The 20,215-nt window shown below is 39.2% G+C and overlaps 1 protein-coding gene across 2 annotated transcripts in view; it reads right to left on the bottom strand.

Moving 5' to 3' along the window:
- Positions 1-19,770, bottom strand: part of LOC100742126 (lachesin-like) — a 184,238-nt gene extending 164,468 nt beyond the window's left edge. The window contains exon 1 of one of the 2 annotated variants that reach the window (XM_012390803.3): positions 19,064-19,770. The gene's annotated coding sequence lies outside the window, so the exon portion shown is untranslated. The remainder of the gene's footprint in view (positions 1-19,063) is intronic. The other variant, XM_012390798.3, reaches the window with a different exon arrangement.
- Between the last annotated feature and the right edge of the window lie 445 nt (positions 19,771-20,215).

Genomic DNA, 20,215 nt, shown 5'->3' with positions numbered 1-20,215 from the left:
TGTAGAATCTATACTACCGTCTAAAACAATTGTAATTCCTTACTCGTGTCACTGATAAGAAATTCTAAAACACCAATGTTACAACGAAATATCCTATAAATATCGTGTAAGAAATAACAAGCTTCATAGACACGCAATATGTCTTCAAAGAATATCCATTCGTTAAACTTAATTTCAACGGATTAAAATTAAACGATTAACGTTAATTAAACCCAGTGTCAGCTGTGACAAGCAAACAACATTTTATTTCCATCCAATTCACCTAATGCCTAACGGCCAATGCTTCAGAAAATGAAATTGTAACAGGAGATGTCAAAACTCTAATTGAAACAAATTTTCCGGTATTTTCGCCGCGCGAATTTAGCTCGCGATTCTGGCTGAATGACGCAATAATAAACGGGAAAATTTCCTGGCAGATTACACGACATCAGTAATTGACAGTAATTGAAGGTGAAGTCAGCACGCTGGATTTGCCTCGGTTCCCTTCCTCTTCGTCGCATCGAGGAACGTAAGCGTAAATGAATCAACGTTGAATCATTTAGAAACCGTTGTTCGACGATTAGAAGTTAAACGTTTACGATCGTCCAACGAAACGTAGTACACGTATGTATTCGTATCCAGGTATGAAGGACAGAGGAAACAACGTAGGATGAAACGGGTTGAATAAGCAAAAGGAGGACAAGGCTGGAGAAATTGTAAAGCTGGAAAAGTCAGGAGCGAATTCAGGGGAGTCTTTAACTGTAACGGAAGCGATGTCGCGCTCCCTTCCCTCGTCTCTACCGGCCCTGGGGGAACCTCATCCCTCGTTTCTTACCCTTTCTCACGCCACCCTCCCAGATAATTAAACGAAATTCATTTACATAGCTCAAGTAATACGGAGTCGCACGGAGGGCCGAACTGGGAAAGCAGAGAAGACGTTTGGAAAGCAGAAACACAGAGAGAGAAATCGTGTTGTCGAGCAAAAGGAGACAAGGAATAGAAGGCAAAGGATTTAAAGGACGTAAAGTGGTGAAGGAGAACGAGGAAAAATGAAGTGTTAGGTTTATGGCATGGAATATCCTCTTTCTTTTGCTTTGCTGGGGGATTTGTCGCGCCGTTTTGATTTTCCCTGGGACAGTATACGGAATTCTGCCGATATATCAAATCTTTCCATCGTTCCAGCCAGTCACTATCCGTTGCTACATGCTTGTTCAAGGTGAGCTCCCGACGGAAAGTAGTTCGAAGGTCTCGTATCCGAGCTTTACCACGGGACACCAATCTTCGCTATGTTTCCACCGTGAAAATTAAGGTTGATTAAGCCCCTAGCTCTATCTCTAACGGATGATTCATGAAAATGAAATCGTGGTGTATCCAGTGGAACATCGGGAATTGTTTGGTCTATGCAGAAACAGTTTCTCTATTTTCTTGTGTGAAATTTGGATGATAATTCGTTCGATATTAAGAAATACTATAGAGGAAAACGAAAATAGTTTGAGTAGACTTAACACTGAGATAATGTGTCTTTATTTCTGATAATGTTTAAAAATATGTCGGGTTTGTCGGGTTGGCGCTGGTTTTAGGGGCGCGTTGGGTTTCTTCATTAGGACTAGCCATTGTAGTTGTTCAAAGAGGTTTATATTTACAGTGATATGTACAAGTGTTATTTAAACAGGGTTTAACAATTAAACGTGATTATTAGATACTCTTAAAGTAAAGACAATGTTTTTTGGTTCAAACGAATCCACGGTCAACGGGATAACTCTTTGTACAATTGGATGTTTTGAAACTCAAAGTGACGTTAGCTGTGTCGTACGGTATCTTTCAGACTGACAGACTGACACTGTGTGTAAACTCTCCAAGGTGATCGTAAGAATAAAAGACTGACACGATCACACTTGTCAATTGCGTATTGATCGAGGTTATTAACAAAATTCCAGGCGCCGTTACTAGGCAGACTCGCGTAGAGCCGTCATTGCTCCTGCCCCGGGGCTTGTTTGTTACTACAGCGTGTGTCCCTCAATATTGGCACTTCTACTGTTAAGTAAAACGTTCATTCCGTGACCGTGGCTGCGTTCGGTGACCACTTGTGTTACCTTGACCCCAAGCCCACTGTTATAATACTATAATGAACAGCTATATTCCCAAAATTCCAAACGAAAGGCCCGTTATCCCTACATTTCCGACAAATATTTTATTTATACGTGATATTTTATTAATTATTTTACTCTACAGATAAATAAAAGCACACCAAAGTTCTATTGTATATATTGGTCGAGCACCTTTGCATTACTTGCTTTCTATTTCCATTGAATATTACGTATCTATCTAACCACGCGACGCTTACGTTACTTACAGAGTCTAGAGCGTTATATAAGTTTACTTCTAATCTTATATAAGCCGGAGTACGACTTATATATCCGTATTCTATTCTCGAACGAAGAAAGAATAGCATGCAATTGTTTCTACAAACTCATACCTCGTCGGTCTCTAAATTAAATTCAAAAGAACAGATTATCGTACGATTAATAGCAATTTTGCAACTAAATGTTTACAGAAAAAAATGATGTTATTTAAAATTATGCACGTAGTAGCCAATAATATACGATCCAAAGATAGCTTTAATTCCGTTTCAAAGAGCGGCACGTAAAGAATTCTACGCATTGTATTTTACATTTACACATGGGTATTCACAGCAATTTAACTTTTCGGTTCATCTCAAATATTTACATTTCCTAAATAGTGATGATTAAACACATTCCTACGATTCCCGTATAAACATTTGCCTTACGAATCCGATGAAAATGCATAACCGAAACGTGTAGATCCGTTGTCGACGAAGGTCGCACGAAACATGAAAATTTCATAAGGTAACGCGTCGACTTGCCAAGAATGAGGTAGTTATCCCTTGATCCTGGACAAATAAAGAGGATTCCGTAAACTCTCTGATAGAACATACAACGATATATATGTCCATATAAATCAGAAACATGTATATTGATAAATATCTATATTCAAAGATCGTTACAATAATCTCGATAGTAACTTCATAATGAAAAATTTATCACGATAGGAAATACTGCTACGTAACGATTAACGCGCAATGATAAATCAATAAAGGATGACAATATCCTTTTGTCATAAAATGCTCCAACTTGTTCTAAACTATTCTAGATAAAATATCTTATCAATATTCTTATGGTGCTATTAGCAGATCTGAAGAAGCTCATGGAAGTAAGGAAGCTAACAGAAAACCGTCTCCTCCTAATGGCAATCATTGACGTGGAAAGCGCGAGATAAGTGTTTTTCCGAATACCAAAGAAATTACCAGCGCGAGAAATAATCGATCAATTCTTTGCTCTATTCTTTTAACGTGGACACGAACCCGTCAAGTTGTTGCAAGTCACCAGACTATAACGATGAATCTCTGTATTTTTCTGCTTTCCACCTTCTAACAGGAACAAAGGACCCGCACCACCGATTCCCAACGTTAAAGGTATGAAAAACAGAGGAAATTTCATTGGAAAGAACTCTAAAGAGATACAGAATCCTATATCGATCGCCCGTACTGTTTCAGAAACTGTCCTTCCGGTTTCACGAGCGAAATTCATGAAAGTTACAAGCGAGGCGATGCACAACGCAAACAATCCGAACTGCCAATAAAGGGGATAGAAGAGTAGGACGTATGGCATGACGAGCGTGAAAGGAAAAAAATTCGAACACTTCGGTAGATTTGAGGCATGGTTTGAACGCAAGGCTTTACGAGCGGCAGGGCATCTGCATAGCTCCATTGTTGTCTCGAACAATAAATGCCAACCTGATCCTGGATGTTACTGGACTCCGTACCCATGTTGTTACTGTGCGTTTAATCTTTATACTTCGAGTGTGTTCGAGAGACCCGGCCTGGAATAATTGAGCATTCTCGTTTCTGTCATCGCAGAATTCAAAAAAAGGTTCGCGCGGCGTGCTTCAACGTCACGATGCATCCTGATTTTCCCATTTCGAATCGGAAATACGGGCTACTCGACCCGTTGCCCTTCCTACTTATTCGACTGCTACCAGAGTTCACCCTGGTAGAGTTCGGCAATAACTGGATCTGGGAGAAACTAGAGAACGTATCCTCGAGTACTTTCTCTACGATTCGGCTCTCTCTCTTTCTCTCTCTCTCTCTCTCTCTCTCTCTCCCTTTCTCTCTCTCTCCGACCATGTTGGGTCCGAGAGAGGCCACTGACGAGGAAGTTGAAGGTAACCGAAGGCACTGGTAACCGAAACTGTTCCACCGACCAGTTCGTTTTATGTTGACACGGGCAAATGCTGACCGTTCATCTTGATCATGGTTTCGATAAGGATGGTGGATCCGGTAACTCGTCCGACGTTCCCTTTTCTGCTTTCATCTTCGCTCGTGCGTATGCTACTAATTTTGATACCTTGTACCCTCGAGCCAATTGTTTCTGGAACATGTTCGTGTTTTAGGAACGGGCATGATCCTAATTGTTAACTACTTCCCGTAGCAATTAAGCGACAGAACCATTGCTAGGTTACTAAAATGATACAGTTGCCTTGTCGATCGTGTCTGACATTAGTCTATCTTATACTACTGAAATATATATCTCGACATAACGCAATAACGATAAATTAATTTCATATAGCTGCTAACTCTCCTGATTATTTTCATCAATTCTTTTTATTATTTGATTTTGATAAAAATATGAAATCCCTATATCAAATATCGATATCAGAGAATCAATCATTCGAACTATTTTCGCTACGTTCCAAAATACACCGACTGGAAAAAAAGTATGCTTTCAACTCTGTGACAGATATGGTGCAATCCTGATCGATCAGGTTTTCGAAAAAGGAAACACGGTTGAAAGAAAAATGGGCAAGAATCGAGCTTGTTTTAGCGGCAAGTCAAAAACGTCCGAGCATACAAATTGAAATTGAATCGCTTTATATGGCAAAGTGCGTGGCGCGAGGGTAGATTTGTAGCAACGTCCAAGGGAAGACCGAAAGGTATTCGAGAACTGATATGCGGTATGCTTGACTCGTAGCAGACAGTGAATGATGAGTGCCGACCGATCCACTCTTCGTTCGCTGTCCGCTGTACAGAGAGAACAGCAACGGCTCGAATGAAACTCTTGTCCATTCATTACGGCTGCCTATATTGTGACATTTCATGGTGACGTACGTTATTAAGCGTTCCAACGAAATGGATTCTCTCTCATTTTTTAAAGCTCCTTGAAAATCGATTTCAGTGTAAATATCAGAGATTCAATTTCGCTCGATACTCACTCGCTACAATACACAGACCGCATTGATCTCCATACCATCGAATATATTCGGGATATTATAAATGAAATATTATTTCGTTTCGTCAAACTGCATTTTTGCGCCCATCTAATATTTTATCTCTCTTTATAACGAAACCCGGTTATTCCTATTGAATAAGTACTCTGGTATCATTTATAACGAGCGCATCGAATGTTCAAAAAAGTAATAAATTATGCGATAATAATAATGTAGGAATAGAAAAATTACACATTTGCGTCCTATTCCTATTAATGAATTCGTGAAGAAAGGAAAATTTCTCCTAAATAATTGAATATATAATACATCGTGAATCTTATTCTTGTTACTATATCAGAGAAACGTTTAAACAGGAAGAAAACGAGAAATCGCTTGAAATGCAATCTAACGACTGAAGAAACGTAAATAACTACTATCAAAGACACCTACGTAAAACAAACGAATGACTGATACATCGGAAACGAATGGCAAAGAGGTATCGAATCAATTGTAGATAACTGATAGAAATACGCGATGCGGCTGGTTGAGTTGTAGCGGACAGTGAGTGATTGGTAGCGGACGATCCTGAAAGTTCGTTTGGCAAACGGGCCACAAGGTAACCAACTGGTGAAATTTCGTTTATTCATTGGACACATTTCTGTAACGGTATCTGTATACCAAGCAATTTTACAATTTGCCGTATTATAGCATCGTGCTCTCTTTTTTCTCTCATTCTTGCTCGCTATTTTATTCGGTATTTTTTATCGAATCGAACTGCTTTTCGACAGATTCGCCCAAGAGACACTTTTATCATAAAATAAAAATCTCGCCGTTAATGATCCCTGCGTAGTCTCACCGACCATTAAAATTGTATTATCAGTCCCTCGCTATTCCCCATCCTTCCAATTATCGAAGTAACGTTATTTCCATAACTCGACCAAACTGGAGATCGCGAGCGTTAGAGTATTACACGGAAATATGTAGGACAGCACAGTCGATGACGCAACAAGATTTAAGGACACCTTGGGACCGGCCGTGTAAGCATCAAATTTTCATTGGAAGAAAATTCTACAGAAATTTAGGAAGAGATTCCGAAGGAATTCAGACTATTATTACGGTGAAGGAGAAAATGGTTCGTCGTTTCCGAGCGTACCGTTCGAGTGTGAACTACAAGAGGAGTATTAGGCGATGGTTACTAGTAGAACGGACGATAAAAGTCGTACGAGCGAATCTAATTTGGCGGGGGAGAACGAGTGCGCGAAAATTGAGAGTTCCTTTTACTATATGTACGCGCGTACCGTCAACGGGGAAGCTACGTTTCCTCTATCCTTCTCTCTTTCATTCCTTTCTTCGTTCTTTCCAGCTCGAATTATATATGCCTCAATTTCGAATCTGCGCGAAACAGTGCGTAAAATTACCGGCACATACAGCAAGGCGAACCGTATCGAAAAACAATAAACCAAATAAAATTCAAGCGCACGCCTCTGTGAATTTTCAAACGGCGATCCAAGTTTGCCGCAACCACGTGAATTTTTCTAGAAATATGCGGGCTAATTTACCGGTCTTCCCTTATATTTAATATCGACCGCTAGATAGTTACGGTCACGACGAACATTTGATTCAATTCCGAGATCTAATCCAATTGGTTTGTTGAAATCTTCGATAAATGTAACTTTTTCGGTACTGTTCATTCCTATTAATGTAGTATGGTATTGATTTATGTCACTCGTCACTGTTTGACGCGTAATCGAAGGTACACAAACAAAAAAAAAAGCAAAAAAAGCTTTACTACGATAGTAAAGCGTAACGATAGTAACAATAGTAGTTTTTTGAATGCATATTCAATTATACGAATGATTTATTCTGTTGCACGAGCGCGAGAGGTGTAAACGAAGAAGGACACCCGATGATCGTTACCGATACGTGCAACTAGAAACCGAACTTTATCGTTCGTAATTGATTTATTGGATCAAATAATGCACCATAAGCTACGCTACAGGCTAGAATATATTAGAATATATTTAACCAGTTAGCTGTTTCGACGACTATACTCGTCATAAAGAAATAGCTATATTTTATGATATGACGAACCCTGTTAGTAATAAAATTAAAAAATAAAACAGGTATTTCATTACAACTTAATTCTATATTATAACAGCCACACATACTATGTGTTTGACGAGTATACTCATAGTCGCTTACTTTTGACGATACATTCTAGATACACATTTTTCAAAGTTTTCAAAGTTTAATTGGTCCAGATGATAGGAAATATCCCTGTTAAAATCAGAAAATAGAAAATTACCGAAAATGAACGGAACCATCGATTCCTGCTTTTTGGAAATACAGTTGAAGTATTCGAAAAAATTATGTACATCACGAAACGATTATGACGAATGAATGTTAAATATACATTTCGTGTTAAAAGTACATTCGCATAAGTTTATCGCGTTATAATTAAATATTGCAAATCGTACGTTCACACAAGGAAGAACCGAGAGAACAACGTTTTCTGAAAAGCGTCAAAGTATGCAAATCTTATTATATGTATACATACACAATTTTCCACTCATATGCGACATAGTGTATAATTCCTGACACGGAGGAACACTACCGTTTGAAATGTTACTTTACAATTAAGTGATACTCCGTTTGAATTGGCGTTGCAGCAAGGCGAGTAAGATTGAAGCTGGGCAATAAAATGCACCTTATGGCGTCCTGAGTAAACTTGTCTCGATGAATGGTATGAAAACTTCACGAAACTTGAAGACAACAAAGATGTCACGAGGAAGTAGGTCCAAATTAAATATATACAGTGATAGAGTTTTATGTGTAATTGCTCGGTAACCATTTTGATTTCTATAATAATTAAAAGGATATATTTATCTTTAAAACCTGTCTATATAACGTATAAGCTGACAAATACAATTTTATTGTACAATTTGAATAATTCAAATATTTCGTATCTACTAAGACATTGAAGAATTTAAACGTTGATTTCGCGAGTTTATCAATACGATTAAAATAGGTACAAATTTGTAGAATGACAAGTTAATTAGTGAACTACAGAGATCTTTGCAAAGAGCTGTCGCAGTCTCCGAAAGCGTAAAAATTCCAGCAAAGGTGACAAGTCTTAAGGCTATTTCAAGAACCCGGCAATATTTCGCCGTAACAACGGCACGATATTTATACAGCGAAAACAGAAATGCATGTTATAAACTTCTGCTTATCCGAACAGAGTCTACTGTAAAGGTTTGTGATAATTAAATTTCGATTGATATTTACTTCCTTTCTTATACGTTTTCTCGTGCCGTTGAATACAACAAAGATATCATGAATTCTAGTTTCAGTATAAAAGGTTACATCAAATTCCTAAACACTTTAAGCGAAAACGATTAAAAACGGAAACTTTTCGATCCTAGCACATCCGAATCCGAAAATTGAACGCTACCGGTGCACCGTACCGTTCAACTTCGCCATCGCCCGCGAACTCTTGTTAATCTATCTGCGCAGCAATTCCAACACACGACCGATGCATCTGGTCGCGGCTAATAGCAGCGACAATTATACGACGATCCATATTTAACAGGATATACCATGCGCGTCCTCTGGCTGGGGGAGGGGGCGAAGAGAGAGGAAGAGCCGGAGGGAAGGGACGGCAATGCTCGTCGCCGAAGCGCAATTCCCTGACCAAAATCCATGGGCAAAACAACATATCAAACGTCCATTCCACGGCTGAAAAATTTCAGCGTAACTGCAGCACACATTCCGCGCGTGCAGTCCTCGAATGTCCGCGGATCAGTTTTGTGGCCGACGAGATCCGATTGATTCGTCCGATTAACGTTCTGAATATCGTCGCCACGGTGGCCACGGATGACCATTTGGCGAAACTTCACGGTGGTTTGATTCCTCCCTCTTTATCTCTCTCTCTATCTATCTATCTATCTATCTATCTATCTATCTATCTGTCTATCTATCTATCTATCTCTCTATCTCTATCTCTCTTGCTATCATATCTCGATACTATATCGACGAGTCACGCATTCGCATAGATGAATTTATGCGACCGTGCATATGTGTGTTCATACGTGTGTAACGCGCAAGCCGCCTCTTTCTGTAAATCGACAACCCATCCGAATTTGCAGATCGAACATAGAACGGGGTGACCAAAGCGAGGCTCGTCGCTCGACCATATAACGAGATGTCACATAGAGGGGAAAAAATTACGTAAATTAGCGCGAATTGGTGTCGAATGGTCGCACATGGCTACCATGAGAGGAGTGACGTTTACCATTCTGAGAGAGGAACGAGACCGTGCCCACGGCAGCACCGAGCTTTGTAGCACGGCTCGCAGAACGCAGGGGCGGGCTACCACCAGAACTGTGTGTGATTGATGAGGCAGTGATAGCGACGGGTCTGCACTCGACACATCGCTACTGCCACCAAACAATGCATATTCATCGGACGTATAAATAATGTCTGTTTAATACATAAATATACATTAACGCGTGCGACCCCTTTATATCATACTTCCGGCTCCAGCCTCGTCTTCTTTCTCGTTCACTCTCGGTGGTGAGATCCACGTGTCCTTCCTCTTTGCAAACTGAATTTGATCGCTTGGGGTGCATTCTCTGAATCGATTATCATTGTTATTTCACTTTCACGATGTTATAGACAAATTATGATTTAAGAAATCTGCGAGTATCTTTGTGCTCAGAAATAAACTTGAGTCGTAAAAATGTTTTCTTCTTTTACGATATATACAATTTAACTTCTCTATGTTTTCAGAGATGGTATAATGTTTCTTTATGACACAATAATTTTATTTCTGATAATTAATATAGGTCACCGGTGGATTACGTGCAATGAAACAGATGCGTTGGAACATTTTTCTGCGTTTGCAAATTACATAAAATGGACTTTCACGATACCATTGTAGATATCTATCTTTTGAATTTTATTAAAAAAGATCGTGTTTTAATCCGTTGATAGAGGTTCCGGATAGTTTCACCAGCGATGCGTTATCCTGTAACGGACACGCCGTGGAATGAAAATTTGAAAGAATCCGATAGGACACGTTGTCACTGATGATTGATCACCATTTTGACCGAGACGCGTCCTTTTTTTCAAATTGAAAATTAATCCCCGCTTTTAACGTTCAACTTTCAAAACACTACGATACACCGGGTGTATCGATTTTCCATGGAGGAGAGGTTACATGGCCGCCATTACTGACAAAGAAGAAAATTTGTCTCATCGTAAATTTAAATGAGCCATACTGCGTAGTTTAAATTCCGATATGCGATCGAACGCATCCAATTTTTTTTGTCGCCGTTTATCACGGTAGATTAAGTACCCATTTATCACGAGCCCTGATGAATGACTCGCGCACGCGTGTACATAATATGACACGGTATATCATTGACGGGAATATCAATAAGCTTTTTATAAGATACTTCCTCCTATATTTCAAACAATTTAGATGGAAATTTCCATTCTCAAAGGATCACGAAATATTCCTTCAGTCTCCCAAATGTCATCGATATGTTAATACTTGAAAATTCTAAATATTTCAAAAGGAAAGACATTCTTTTCTTTCATTTTCTTCTTTCTGAATGCATTAAATCATTTTATAAATAATGCGACAGTTTTAGCAGGATAAACTCTACTCTCGTAAAAATTGTATTACGTATAGAACGATCTGATAAGTCCCGTTGAGCATGCTATAAAATTATCTAATCTTCCACAGTAATCTCGCTACACACAGAGATTTAAATTCACGTTATTGTAAAACTGTTATTTATAATATCTCGCGATATTTTCTGAGCGATGTATATTAGAATTTACAACTGGTCTTCATTCTCGTCGTTGATGCGCGGCAGAAATTTCGTGGAGGATAGTCACCCTTAACACACAGGGAATTTTATGACGACCTGTTATAGACACTCTTTGTATGCTCATTGTGGACGGTTTACGAGCATTGCTTATGGTGCCTTTTAGCATACAGTGGACGCTTAGTAGCGTGTGATCATGGTCGGCCTTGGTTCGCCGAGGAGTTAAGTAAGCCCGACCCTAGCCCTATATTTGGTGCGCAACATCGAAATTCGATTAGATACCGATATAAGTTGATACTTCTGTAGGAGAAATGTCGGGAGCGCGGCCGTTATGTAACCCAAATGGCGAAGGAAAATAAGCGAAAGGATAACTCTGCCTCTGGTATAATTGAATAAATAGATATAACGCAAACACGGTGAGCTGAAAAGTTTCTCCGCGAAAAGTCATTATTCTAGAAAGGAGGCTGCTCAAACTTCTATGTTTTGATAACCTGCGCGATACATCCAACTATTTCAGATATGCTGAAACAACGTCTTAATAATGAAACTTTCAGAAAGCGTAACATCGTGAAAACACAGCGCGGTTTCGGCTCGATAACCGACCAGACTTGGACCTCGGATCAAAAATTTTCACGGTAAGTGGTGGATCAAGTGAAAATGGAAAAGGATGCCTATACACTCTCCGTTAAAATTAAGAAATCCGACGATGGAAGTATTCGAGACAGATACGGCTCTTGTTGCCGAGTTCATACACCTCGGTTCAATTAAATTCGCGGCCGGAAGAACAATAATTGCTTCGCGTTTCGTTCCTTCCCAACCGAGCACCTTCTAGTCTTCCACTCATACCCTTATCATCCTATCGTCCCTTCTTCGTTCTCGTGAATTTTCTGTGAAAACTTTCGTGGCACTTCTAATTAGACTTATCCCATTGCTCGCGTTAAGAGACGAAACTTTCTATAGATAGAAAGGAAACCGTGCTAATGGCGCGATAGGTTGTAGCGAACACTTCGACGATCAAAATTAATGCGGCCAGAAATATCGGACATCTAACTTTTTCTCTCGTACTCGGGGCTGTTCTATTTCGATTCGTGAAATTTTCCGCACGGTAAACGCTCGGCAGCCCTTGAATACGCAACTTTCTGCAATGAAATCCTCTTACGATCCGAATACGAGAAACCGTGTACAAATGTTGCCTATTTTATAATTGACTGTCAGAAACTGTCTTGCTACGTATTTGTCAATACGGAGCTGCATTGTCCCCCTTCATTCTTAAATCTAGTTCTAAAATAGAAAAAATGCGCCTTGTCTGATCCCCGTATACCTCGTCTTGAGACATATATCTTTCAACTATAAAAAAAGCATCAAAGTGCGTTTATAGATATTTTTTCAACACTTTGGTGAAATATACACAGATTTAACAGAAGTTGCAAGTCAGTGCAGTTTAACCATGACAAATTTATTCGACGAGACAATCGACGTTATTGCATCTATGAACCGTACGTTGAAGTTTGATGGAAGGTCCAATTCTCTGGAAGATCAGTTTCCAAAAACAGAAGTTGTATGCACTTTTTCTCTGATCCCTTTGACAGAATTATGAATTTGGACGCAGAAAACGCGTTGGGCGCTCTGAAAAGTTTCAGCACAGTTTTTCCTCGATGCTAGTCGGCTGTGGTCTTTAACATAGATATACAATTTCCATGACGAGTACGAAGCCGGGCAGAAATTCGTAGGCGAATAACACTACTGAATTTTGATCCTACTCAACTAGGGGAAAACGCTCCTACTCAATCTAGGACCTAGAGATGTTACGAGGGGAAACACTTTCTCCTCGTGTTGGAGGAATGTATTCCGTCATTTATATTCCTACCTGTTTTTCTAAACTTGACAATTTTTGAGACGTGTAATCAAGTTGATTTCTTAATTCCAAATTTAAAGGATTGTATACATAGAAAGATTTTTTATTTGGAAAAATATTTATCGTAATTATAAGCATACCTAAATTTATTTTTACTTTCTAGCTTTATTAACTTTTGAATAGAATCGTTTTCAAAACCTGATGAGAATGCCAAAGCGAATATTTAATAACTGTTAATCTGTATACATGTATATCAGTATACATAATACAAACTGTTTTCAAATATTAAACCGCTTGTGACGCGCAAACTCGGAGGAATAAATTATTAATTGCATATCTTTTATGTGTATATATGTATGTACAAAAATCACAGAAGAATTTTATTGTATTAATTAGCTGCAACTCGAGTATTAACAATCGCGATGGACAGCTATATATCAACACGTAGGTAATAAATTTAATCGATACCGCTTGCGTTTGTTTCGGGTATTTATTCGCGTTTGGTTTCAAATTGCATTATTGGCTAATTATATTTCGGAGATTAATTTTGTAACGCAATTAAATTCACTAATGTTCCCGATACCTCTGTTACGAATTTCTTATGTACAAACAGTTTTCAGAACCGTCAAACAATTCGGGAAATAGACCGTCAGCGAAACACGAGGAAGGCGACACGAAAGGATTCTATTCTGGAACATGCATATGCATCTGTTCACACATTTGTGCGTGACATCGCGTTCAAAATTGTCCCGTTAGAATAGCATCCGTGTAATTGAGTTTGCAAATATCGCGGTTGATTTCCTAACAAACAGTATAACGATCAATTTCGTACTTTGTTTCGTCGGATCTAGTTATTCGTCGGCTATTTCAAGACGCGATATTTGCAAAAGAATCGTACTCACGACTTCCCAAATACGTTTTAATTTTTGCTATTATATGAACGAGGAAATATCGATACTTCAAATATAGAGAGGAATAAAATAAAATTCAGTGTCCGCTAAATCATCAGTCTTCACAATCTTGTGCAGTTTGCACTGCGCGTTCCATACGAGTTATTTCAACATTGCAAAATTTTGTGGAATAACTATGTATATGATGGGGGAAATTTTAAAACTAAATTTCAAAGATTTTTATACGAAACGAGAGTAGTACGGAAGCTAGTGAAAGAAAATTTATTTTGTTTAACCGGTATATTCCTACTCCTCTCTATAACTCGAATTTCCTTTCGTGCCACAGATATAACTTTAATTTACGTAACAAAACGCAACGGAGAACTTTGCATGAATAATCCGTGCATTTTATCATAAAATCACCGTTGAATAAAAACCATTCTCGCTCTAGTTTCCTCGAAACACCCGCTATATCTCGAGATACATCCAGCCTCACCGAGATATCTGTCGTTGTTTTCACCTCCATCATGGACTTTTATGTTTTACCAAGTTTTCAGCTTTAAAGTCTGAAAATTCTTTTAACGAGTATCTGCATTGTAAGAAAGGCACGGCTTTTAAGCTTCTCACTCGTTGGAGGTATTTCTTGGAACAGCAAGAAATTGCCTGGTTCTCGCGCTTAAATGCGCTTATTACGCTGTATTCCTCGAGAAAAATTTGAATTGGTCTTAAAAGGGAAAAGCGAAACTTACAGAGAAAGAAACGAACCGATGTCTGATCGGAGTAATTTTACACGAAATTTCATTGACAACTACCTTACGAGATAAAATAAACGAAGAAGAAACTCTAGTAGAATAATAAAGAAGTTTTTTCTTTGAATATTTAATTAATTATACCCGAGAAATATGCCAACAATTTAGAAAGCAGCGAGATATTCTGAAATATTACTCCGTACATTTATCCTACTCTAATGTTTCGAAATATTTTTGGAATTTAGTTGAAATATTCAACAATTTTTCCTCATTGTCGTGAACTAACGATCGGCTGATCAATTAGGTTGCTATGCCGTGGTATGATAATAACAGTAGCGGCCGAAAAGGAGAGTGGAAACAATGTAACACGTGTAACGCGTCAGATGGAGACGAAGACAAAGCGTGGCGCGGAACTAGCGTGCAGAATTACGAGAAGATCGCGTGCTAAACGATTCTCCTCTTTGACTAGCCCCTTCCTTTTCTCTCGTTCTTTCTCAGGCTCGTGGTTCTTCCTTTCGCACGACGGTTGTTACGTCATACCACAAAACGGTGGAAAACGACGCGAGAATGGAGGAACGTAAAGGGTGCAGATCGCGGCGATACGATTGATAATGAGCATTACATTGCAGGCACGTTGCCAAATATCGCGCGCGTGAACGAAATCGCGATCAGATCGTTGGAAAATTAATTTTCTGGGTCGGAGAATCGCGCCAGGGTCAAAAATTCACGAGGATATTGATAACTCGAAGGAGGAAAGTTAGTCGCAGACCTTCAAAGGTAATTTAATTCCGGCGCGTTTCTATACTTTGAAAGCTGTGGCAAGACGCGGGAAATAGCAGCGAAAAAGTAGTGGACTGAACGAGGCGACAGTGAAATATTTTTGCCTTTCCATCGACGGCGTAAGAATCGCGTGGAATTCACAAGAGAGAGTGCATGCGTTTCATTCATCACAACCTTAATGACCTCTCTGTTAAATTAATGTCCTGGGTTCTATCGAGACGCGCATGGGGCTCGTTTGACTGCCAGGGTTGGGTTATTAACATTAAACTCAACTTAGAAGAGCTGAAACACTTCTGAATACATTATTTATGCTTTATTAGTGACAGTCTTTCGAAAAGCAAAAAGATATTAATTGTTCGACAGAAATTTGTTACTTAATTTAGCTACGGTTTACGTATATAATGAAACATATTGTTCGGATCTGTGTTTTGACTTAACGAATACTCGATGTTTTTGCTTTAATTTTGTAGCTCGTGTATCGCATATTTACTATATCACAGTTTGATAAAAGAGAGAAACACAATGTGCTCTGCGAAATGAGCATAAATCAATTTTATACCTTTCAAACCCGATGCATGGCACGTAAAACTCTTTAAAAACAATGGGCCAATGCGATGTTGTCTGCTATCAACTACAGCTTTCCCTTTGTTGCTGCACAGATGATAACGCAGCAGGACTTGCGAAACTGAGCGAAATTTTTTACGGAGACCGTGCGGATGGTGGCATATTTTTTATCTTGTACGTTTAACATTTTAGTAAATAAAACCAACAGAGAATTACCTGACGACGCATTAAAATTTTCACAAACCATGTAACATACCAATATAAAATCTATACGATTATTTCAACAGAATTTAAACTAAAAAACAATTGATTAGAGTATTTAAAAAGGTATCACATAGTCATCGCCTCGAAGAAATTTGGATGAAAGAGATGTTCGCAGATCACGTTTAGATCCGTGTATAGAAAAGCAAATCAGACTGCCCTACGCTTTCTTCCGACTCGTTGCTCGTTAAAGCTACGTTTATCGGTGCACGCAAATCAGGCTAGAACGTCAGACAAATGGTAATCGAGAAGCGTGATTAAAGTGATCGCACTTCTAATGGAGAGGAAAGTAGCAAATAAGAGACAAGAAGAAGCGAAACTTGCCTGTCAGTGATAGTCTAAGGGCGGCGTCGTCTTTCGCTTTCCTTTTCCCTCTTATCCGTGATGCATTGCATTCTACAGGGGCGGCCGCGCGAGCGTATAATGCACGCCGGATTCTCGAAACCGAAAAAGGAAATAGACAAGACCCTTAACTGAAATCAGGAATGTGAAGCGGATGGTAGTTTAAAAGGATTCGCCTTGGTTGGCTCCTTGTCTCGGCTATTTTTTCCTCTTCCTGTCCAATAATCGCATTCTACTTGTTCCACTACCTCCTCTTTGACCCATTCCCAGTTAAACTACATCTATTTCTATGGTATACAGGAATGTATCTCTTCGCGTTTCCCCGCTGATCCTCGCGTTAGTTTCTCGAGCCTGTACGCGCGAAACTTCTGAATACGGTGTATTGGATATTTACATAACCTTCGTGGTCAGAAAACTATGTGCTACTGAGACGTGATCCGCATACAAATGGAACTTTGAATCTTTTATTCTTTCACCTTTCCCATATGTATTTTCTTGGACGCATAAGTGAAAAATAAATTTATCGCACGCGATTCTAGCAATTTGCTAGATGTTTGCGATTGCACATTTCGATGATCAACATGAACCAAATAAATATTATATTAATTCTCTCGTTTTTGTTTGTAATAAATACGTATTCTGTGAAATTACGGAGTACTGAATATTGCAGAATCCTTTTCCAGATGTCAGGTAAATTTTATCAATATTTTATTCACATCACGTAATGAATATTCTCTCGAGTGTCCTATATCTATATCTATTTTAATATCTACTAAAAATATTTCTTTCTCAACATTTCTTTCATGGATATGTCTATAGATATAAGTAATTACGAATCTCACTTAATCGACACTCTATAAAATACTCGAATTGTTCTGATCTTTCTCTTTCTCCGTTCTCGTTTTGCCCGTAATTTAGAAACAACGAGGAAAGTTACAAGGACCGATAGCGAAGACATGTTACGGCACATAGATTCAACCTTTAAAGTTTACGGTCGTGTATCAGTAAAATTGTATCAATATCAGTCAGTTTCGATTTTTGTAACGATATCCCACGATACGTCGACAAGTGCCGCAACTGATACGGTTTGCGTGTAAGGATTCAATATCGTTCGATGGATTCAATTGCTTTATGATGTTCAACGGAGAATTCCGAGATGATTGGAACATTATTTTTTATATAAACTTATAGAATCCAATGTTTCGTGTTACATGAAAAAGAGAATTAATAAAACGGTGTTTCATAAAGCAAAAACCTCTTCTAAATTTAATGCGTGTCGTCGCTGATAACGAGGAACGATAATTTAACTGGAAGTAATAAACGACAGTTACATGCGTATTTACAACCTGGCAAGACACTGCGTTTAACTACGTTTTTCCGTCTCACTTTGCTTCCCGTGCACCCGCGAAACTTTAAACAGCAACACGGGCTGTAGCTATGTCTGCACGGGCACGCAATTAAAAAGAAGAAAACAAAAAAGCTTTTAGTGCGCAGTAAAAACCATAAAAGGAAAAGATTACACGGTGTAATTTCGTGCAGAGGGAAGAAACCAGTTTCGTTGGTACGCGGCAACAAAGTGTCACAAAAGGAAGTGTAAAAGCGCTTGTCTAGATTTAGAACCTCAATTAAGGCTATGGAGAAGGAGAATCAATGCAGAAACACCGAGTAATCCATCCACTTCCATGGACCGCGACAGTGACTTTTGTTCAAGTAGCATGAACAAGTAAATATAGAGATAGAAAGAGAGAGGAGAGAGAAAAAGACGAAAATAAAAAAAAAGGAGACAGAAATAAACGGGATGCTACACCATTGCCCATCGACTACTAACCTAGCGTTTCGTTTCTGAGGCTAGGAAACGAAGAAAAAGAAAGAAAGAAAAATAAACAGTCGAAGTTAGCGATCTTCGCGCATTTCTGTTTTGAATGTGTTCTATTATTCTATTCGGAAGGAAGCGTGGAAACTTTGCGCGATTAAAGTTCCTCCATTGTAGAAAGTTAATCGTGTGGAAAATGATTCCGTAAAAATCTCATTATTTTTTTCTTTCGTTTAACTTGCTTTAAGCGGTTTTATACATTTAACCGGTGTATTATCGGGATATGAAGAGAAAATATCGTTCTTAACTATGTACCGAATGAGGTTTATTTATGCGTACTTCATAGATTTATGTGCAATATATTAATTATTATTTTTGTCGTTTTGTTAATTGGTTCAAAATTTGTTAAAAATTTACAGACAAACGAGTCGAAGAAATTGTCGAAGGAATTGTCTTTGAAGTCTTAATTTTCTAATATATTTTATAACAAAAAAAAATAAAAATCTTGAGATCTGCTCCGACTGGCTACTGCTATTTAACAGATATGGTTCGTTATTCAAACTTTCCACGATCTAATCCATAATCTTCACGTCCCTATTGTTATATATTCCATCATTCAAGGATGTCGAAAGCGTCGAAACAACCGATCGATCAATGCGATCATCCTTTTGTTCCGAATAAAAATCAACTATGATAAAAAACTTGGCACTTACCTTATCTAAGCGCTCCTCAGCCTCGAAAATCCCAGATCCGTGACACCCTCTACCGCTGTAGCACCGGTGACATTCTTATCCCTTCATTGGACGCACCTTCAACACCCTTAAACACTGCACGATGCCGCGCCGTTCACGCTGTATCACACAAGAATCACGTATCTGGTTAACTACGTTTCTCTGGCATGTCTCAATCCGCGTGTCTCAACGACGATCAAATTAAACACGCCCCCCTCTCGAAAGCTATCCTGATTTTCCGGACCAAATAAACAATTTAAACGCGTCTTTGATCGACATACGACTTCTTTTGCTCACGAACCGGAACATCACTCATATTCGACGAGCAAAGATAACGGAAGAGCTCGATCGAAAAAATAAATCATATATAAATTTTTGCATGAAACCCGGCTCAACGATCAACCATGCTTTACGTTTGCTGTCATGATCTGTTTAGGTTTTGTTTCGCGACGAGACTCAAGAAATTTACGACAATATAGAGCAGTGACACTCCTTAAGTGGTTGAAGGTCGACGACGAAGAAGTAGAACGAATGATCGCGAAGGCTGTCGCCGCGTTCAGCTGTCACGTTCAGCCGGTGAAAGAGTCGATCACGTGGCTTTTCGTACGCCTCGCCGTCACTCGCATCTAGCAACACCGTTACACCTTCTCGGCGATCAGTCGAGAACTGCGTTCACCACGGCTCCCCACCCGACGCTTTGGGGGCAGGACGCTCAACGTCGCTAGCTAGACACGACGCGCGGCGTCGCTCCGCCTCCACGTGCAACTACCTGCACCCCTCCGCCGTGGTGAGCCCTCACGGCTTCTCTACTCTTCTTCCTTGTCCGTTTTTGGCCGGTTTGCTTCACGCCGCTCTTCCCCTGTTCTCTTCGCGTCTGATCGTGCCACTTCACGCCGCACCTCTTCCTCAAGATGACCGGAGAACCCTTTTCCACGATAGAGCATCCCCTGTGACCATCGACACGCTTCTTCCGATCAAGTTTATTATAGTTAACGGATAAAAGCGATCAATATGTGCGAAGATCAGTGAGCTAGAAAAAAGAGAATAATTTTGTGGTTGATACTTCCTGTATGCTTGATACGAACTTGAAGTGAGTATAATCGATTATAGGTTTTCATTTTAATTTGGTAATTG

Source organism: Bombus impatiens, unplaced genomic scaffold (genome assembly GCF_000188095.3).
Source record: "Bombus impatiens unplaced genomic scaffold, BIMP_2.2 scf_0044, whole genome shotgun sequence".
Taxonomy (NCBI): domain Eukaryota; kingdom Metazoa; phylum Arthropoda; class Insecta; order Hymenoptera; family Apidae; genus Bombus; species Bombus impatiens.
The sequence above is the reverse complement of the archived record's forward strand: the minus strand, read 5'-3'. Positions and strand labels throughout refer to the sequence as shown.